A 6,845-nucleotide genomic window follows, 5' to 3' on the forward strand; every position below is an offset into this window, starting at 1 on the left:
GTGTGCGTTCCCCTGGCGGGTGGCGGCGTGCGTTCCCCCGGCTGCTCTTCCCGGGTCTCTTCCGGGTCCCTCTAGCGGCGTTCCCCGGTCTGGCGGCGGCGTTCCCGGTCTGGCGGCGTTGTTCCCCCGGTCTGGCGGGCGGCCACGTGCATTTCCCCCGGCGTGCGGCGGGGTGCGTTCCCCCGGCTGGCGGCGGCGTCTGGCGGCCTCGCCCTCGCGCTGCGTCGCCCTCTTATTATTTCCTTTTTGAGGTTGTATTATTAGATTGTTAATACTTGCTATATATTGGACTATGTTATGGAATTATATTTTAGTCAGATAAAATATCCTATAAAATCCCAAGATTTACTATTTAATATGCATTTGATGTGTCTTGTTGAATGTGTTATGTGCAGTTGAATGTATTTTCTGCAGTAGGGGGATTAATGATTAGAAAATGTCAATAAAATAAAGACAGTTAATGGTGCTGGACTGACAGCAACATGAGAGAATGGCAGCAACGTGAGATGTGAGGCATCACAGAAGTGACTTGTGGCTTGAGCCATCATATCAAGTGCTGGCTAGGTAGAGGGATATGCTGGATGGGGTAGGCTGGAGAGGAAGTGCTGGTGGAGCAGGGAAAGGGATGTGACAAGACATAATGTGCCAAGTGGGGGTGGTACCAGCAACTGAATCTCTTGGTTACTTCTGTAATGGCGAAGTGTCTTTCATAAAGTGCTTGTCTGTCAGATATTGTTTTACAGCTGAACATCCAAATTAAGGTAGACTATGAAGAAGGACTGGCCATCTACTCCCAAAATAACAGGGACTTATAAAATCCTCTGTCCAATAGAGCACACTTAGTGTAGCCTAGCAGATATGGCACCTGAGGCTGACCCTCAAATTTGGAAACACAAATGAGGAGGAACAACTGCAAACAGACACTAATGACTGGAATGTGAAAAGCACAAATGAAGGAAAATTGGACATTGTTAAGAAAGAAATGGAATACATAAATATTGATATAGTAGGTATTGGGAAAATGAGATGGACTGGCACGGGATATTTTAAATCAGACAATCATATGATCTACTACACCAGAGATGAAAAGGTGAAGAAAAGACGAGGTCACTTTCATGGTTAAAAAGGTCCTATCTTTTAAAGAAACGTCATCTCTAGATCCATTTTGAAATACAATGCTGTGAGCAACAGGATAATATCCATATGCATACAAGGAAGTCCAGTCATTCAAATATACGTACCAACAACCAGAGTCAAAGAGGAGGAAATAATGATTTCTACCAACTTTTGCAGTTAGAAATTGATTGAACATGCAACCAAGATGCATAATGAGTGGCAAGAATATAAAAGTTGGGAACAGGGAAGAAGGATCATTAGTTGGAAAACACAGACTTGGTGACAGAAATGAGGCTTGAAATAAAATGATTGAATTTTCTATAATCAATTATTTATTCATTACAAATATCTTTTATAAGACACAATGACTATACACATGGATTTCACCTAATGGTATGCATAGGAATCAGATAAATTACGTCTGTGGAAAGAATTGCTGAAGCTCAATATCAGCTGTGAAAACTAGGCCAGGTGCTGACTGTGGAACAGACCATCCACTATTCATATGTGTTGTGCCCACGGAACTGCCTTCTGAAAGGAACTAACTCGCGCATGTAAAAACAAAGAGTGCCATTTTTTTGTGCAGAATAATTTTGCCACATGTGGAAGCTCTCTCCCTCAGTGGCAAGATGGCGAGAGAGGGAGCAAGCACTAAATCTGCAAGTGCTGCGGTTTTTAAGGCCTTCCCAGGTGCTTCCGTTAGGGGCAGGGTAATTTGGAACATGGTTGGTAAGCAAGGGAATCAGTCATGTGGGTTGGCTTATCTGCCCGCCTCTGCCTTCTTCGGGTCACGTATGCTTCTTTTCCCAGAGTCACTAGCCTCGGTTAATTGGTTACTTTTAATCTGATAAGACTCTGCCTCATGAGACTTTCCAGAGCCCTTGTGTTTACCGCCTGCTTCTAAAACTAAGAATTTTTATGGCTTGTGCCTGCCTCTGGAGTTAATGAGTTTTGTTCAAGGTTAAATTTGGGTTAGGCTCCTGGGTTGGGGGGGTGTCTGAACACACAAAGCAGGGGGTCCATGCTGTCCCCTCAGTCAGGCTGGGGGTGTGCCGGACACCCAAAATGGGGTTCTGTGCTGTCCCCTCAATACGCAAATTCAAACTAAAGCTAAAGAAGGTTAAATCAAATCCATAGTAACAAAAATTTGACCTGAGTCTATCCCACCAAAATTTAAAAAAGAAAAACAACAACCAAAAACTCAGGAACAGGTTTGAGGCCTTTAACACTCATGAATGAAGATCAAATGAGCTGTGGGAGGATATCAAGAATATCATCCAGCAAGAATGCAAAAGCTCATTATAAAAACAAAGCAAGAAGAAAAGACCAAGAAAGATGTCAGAAGATTCTTTGAATATTGTAGTGGAGCATTGAGAAAACAAAGCAAATGGGTAGTTCAGGAAGACAAAGTATTATAATGAAATGTTCAAAGAGCTAGAATCAGAAAATCATAAAGGTTGAACTTGCTCAGGACTTTTTTTTTTAAGGTGAAGGAATTTAAGAACAAATTTCAAGCTTTGAGCTGCAATCCTTAAGGATGCAATGGGCAGAATACTGAATGATCCAGGGCACATCAAAAGAAGATGGAAGGAGTATACAGAGTCACCGTACTAAAAGGAACGGCTGACATGGAAGAATTTCAAGAAACAATGTATGATCAAGAGGCAATAGTGATGAAAGAGGAAGTTCATGCTGCCTGAAGGACTTGGCAAAAAACATGTCTCCAGAAATTAATGGAATACCAATTGACATCTTTTAACAAAAAGAGGGTCCTCTGGACGAGCTAACCAGGTTGTGCCAAGAAATGTGGAGGACAACTACATGGCCAACTGATTGAAAGAGACCATATTTATTCTCATTTCAAAAAAAGTGACCTGATAGTGTGGGAATTATTGAACAATATCACACACAAAAAAAATCCTGTTGAAGATTATAAAAAAATGACTGGAATAGTACCATTAACAGAGAATTACTAGAAATACAAGTCAGATTTAGAAGAGGTTGTGGCTCTAAAGAATCACCAATGTTAGATGGATCGTGGCTGAAAGCAAAGAGTACCAGAGGAATGTCTGTGTTTCATTGACTATGCAAAACCATTTGACTATGTGGGTCACAACAAATTCTGGCTAATTTGGAGAACAATGGGAATCCCAGAACACTTGACTGTATTCATGTGAAACTTAAACTTGGAACAGAAAGCAGTCACCAGAACAGCGCAAGGTTCAAAATCAGGAAAAGAGTGTGTCAGGGATGTGTCCTGTCACCATACCTTTTCAAACTGTATGTAGAACAGATGATTTTGGATGCTGTATTTTATGAGGAGGAATGTGGCATCAACATTGGAAGAAGTCTCATAAAAATAAAAAGACAAATTGCACTGGAGAAGTTTGCTGTCATGGACCTCTTAGAGTGCTAAAGATCAATGATGTCAGTTTAGGTCTTTTCTGTTACTTGCCATGCATCAGAAAGCTGGACAATGAATAAGGATGAAAGAAAAAAAATTGATGTCTTTGAGTTGTGGTGCTGGAATATTGACCACACATGGACTGCCAAGAGAACAAAAAGGTCTGTCTTGGAGAGGGTGAAACTAAGTTTCTCCTTAGAGACAAGGAGTTTGAAGCTTGGTCTCACATACTTTGGACACATGACCAGGAGGAATTAGTCCTTGGAAAAGGACATATACTTGGAAAGGTGGAGGAATGGTGCAGGAGAGCAAAACTTCAGTTAAGATGGATTGACAGTGACTGTGGCAATAGGGGTAGGTGTGTCTGTCAGTGAAACTGGCTCAGGAAAGAGCAGGGTCAGAGCTATTGTATGTGGGGTCTTTATGAGTCACTGGCAACTCAATGATACATAACAGCAACATCTTAATTTATTTCCTTTTCAAATCTACTAGTGCACTGAGAAAACGGTGTTAATACTTCCAGGTGATTCTCCTTTAAACATCATCAAAACATGTATTATTCTAATTTTATCATTTGGAATTTTGGGTGAAGTCTTGGAAATGTCAACAGTAGTTAGTATCCACAATGGTGTCTTTCTGGAGACTAAGGTGTGTCTGGTACAGGCCATGGTCTTTGCAATCACTTGTTATGCATCAGAGAGTTGGACAATGACTAGGGAGGATAGAAGGAGAATTGATGCCTTTGAGCGGTGGTGCTGGAGAAGAGTATTGAATATTCCATGGACTGCCAAGAAAACAAACAGATTCACCCTAGAGAAGGTTAAACCAGGCTGCTCCTTGGAGGCAAAGATTCTGGGGCTTCGTCTGACATACTTTGGACATGTTGTAAGGAGAGACAGGTCCTTGGAGAGGGACATCATGCTTGGTAGGGTAGAGGGACAGCGCAGGAGGGGAAGACCCTCTATGAGGTGGATTGATTCAGTGACTGGGGTAATCAGGATGGGTGTGTCAGAGGCCATGCGATTGGCACAGGATAGAGCAGGGTTTAGGGCTGTTGTACATAGGGTCGCTATGAGTCACAAACGACTCGACGGCACATAACAACAACCACAACAGTATCCACAGAGTAGTGGTTACTTAGTTCAAGGCAATGGTTAGTTTGCAGGTAGCAAATATTTTTCCCAGACATCTTTTGCACCCAAGATTAAAACTGGGTGTCAGGCTTGTCATTACTTCCCAAAGAGACCATTTCCCAACATGGCACTAAAAGGAGGCATTTGATAATTTCACTGTACTTTTTGCAGAGGGGTGTTTTGTTCTCTTCAGTCTTGTTCTTATTCTAAAGGCATTATCAGGATTTGTCTGTAGGGCACTGATATATTTGCCAAGCTTTACTTTCAGTCTCCAAATAGATAGATGTAGATACAGAAAAGTTAGCAGCAGAATACGTATTTATGTGGAAGCCCACAGTGAAAATGCTTCATGAGGTGGAGGGCATTATTCTACTTGGTGTAGGCATATGAATACCAACCAAGAATGTTACTAAGTGGACATGGTGATAGTAGCAGTTTAGATAGAGTGCAAAGCTCCGACAGTGTGTCGGGGGTTTGCACTGTATTGAGCTTATACTGTTTCCAAATAGAAGAATGCATACATTTAGCTCCTGGATGATGTAAACAGTTTAAGTCCTCTGCTGTTGACTTATATGTGGGAAGTTGAATGTACCCAGTAATGGGTTGAGAGAAAGACTTCATGATTACCTCTGAGTAAACAACCAGCCCTGGACAACACTGTGGATCACAACTCCACTCTGAGAAATGTGGGTTTCACATGAGTTAGAGCTATATGAGTACCAAATGTTTTGGGTTTTGTTTTTTTGTCCATCCTTAGGCAGTTTTAGACATCAGTGGTTAAGTGCAAAGCTTCTAAGCAGGGCATGAGAATATGTTTCTAAAACTATGTTGTCTCTGCATCACTCAATCTCCTCCTTTCCCCATTGTCCCTGCAAGAGGCTGTGTGAAGATTTGGTTTTCCCCAAAGAGCCATTTCATCCACACAGACTGCCGATATGCGAGAACTTCACAAGTCCGATGATGCCTCTGGAATGAGAACAGGCCCTGGTCTAGGTGCCACCACTGGAAAAGGCAGAGGACACCCCGCTCTTTCTCTGGACTGTATGCTGCCCCTGAAAGGGAACTCTCCAGCCCTGAAGCTGCCCGGCATCTTTCCAGATGCTTTCAGTACCAGGTGCTGTCTGAGCCCCATGAGACCCTGAGTCAACTAGGGAAGCTCTGTTTCCAGTGGCTGCAGCCAGAGGTTCACAGCAAAGAGCAGATCCTGGAGCTCCTCATTTTGGAGCAGTTCCTGACCATCCTGCCTGGGGGGATCCAGATGTGGGTGCGCACGCAGTGTCCCTGCAGTGGAGAGGAGGCTGTGACTCTAGTGGAGAGCTTGAAGGGCGACCCCCCAGAGACTATCAGTGGGTAAGTAGAGGGTACTGGGATACAGGGTCTTGTTGTGGTGTCCCTCCTGCCTCATCTATGGCTTTGTGTGCCTCTCAATTTCCTAGGTGGTACAAATGGGTTTTAGTTGACAAATAACCATAATGTTGGTGCTTTGAACCCACCAAGTGACACCATTAAAACAACGATCTTGTCATCTACTTCCCATGGAGACTATTGCTATAAAAACCTGAAGAGCTCCTCTGCTCTTGGTATTCCTGTGAGTTGGAATGAATCCTGCCAGAACTGCTTTGTTTAATTTCCTTTGTGTGTTACTGACTGTCAACACTCTGGCTGTTAGGAATTGAAGGTACTCATTCCATATTAACTTTACACTAGAATGTTAGCCTTTTTAAAGTTTTAATTGGTGCAGACTGTCCAACTGGAACCCTGTATAGTGGCCTATCTTGAAGGTCTTGCAGGCCTAGTTCCATGGCAGCAGTTGGCCTCTCGTAATATTTCCATCAATGGCTGGAAATACCTGCTGAATGAAAAAAATCAAGCTGGCTGTTTTCTTCTCCATACCTGTTCTGAAGGACTGTAATCTGTTGTAGAAGATTTACTTCATGTTTTTAGGAATCCCAACTTGGCATTCTTCAGTAACTAGTAATATATGGTCTTTAGCTCAGCAGCTAGTTTCTAGAACAGGAAAGCTTACTTGAAAAGGTGGAATCTTCTACAACCAGGAGAAGATAAAATAGATGAATGGGACCTTCTAAGAATCAAATCCCTATGCACATCCAAAAATTTCTCCAACAGGGTAAAAAGGGAAGCCACAGACTGGGAAAAAGTATTTGGTAATGACATGTCAGATAAGGGACTTA

Source organism: Elephantulus edwardii, unplaced genomic scaffold (genome assembly GCF_000299155.1).
Source record: "Elephantulus edwardii isolate Elephantulus edwardi_28Jun2011 unplaced genomic scaffold, EleEdw1.0 scaffold00246, whole genome shotgun sequence".
Classification (NCBI taxonomy): domain Eukaryota; kingdom Metazoa; phylum Chordata; class Mammalia; order Macroscelidea; family Macroscelididae; genus Elephantulus; species Elephantulus edwardii.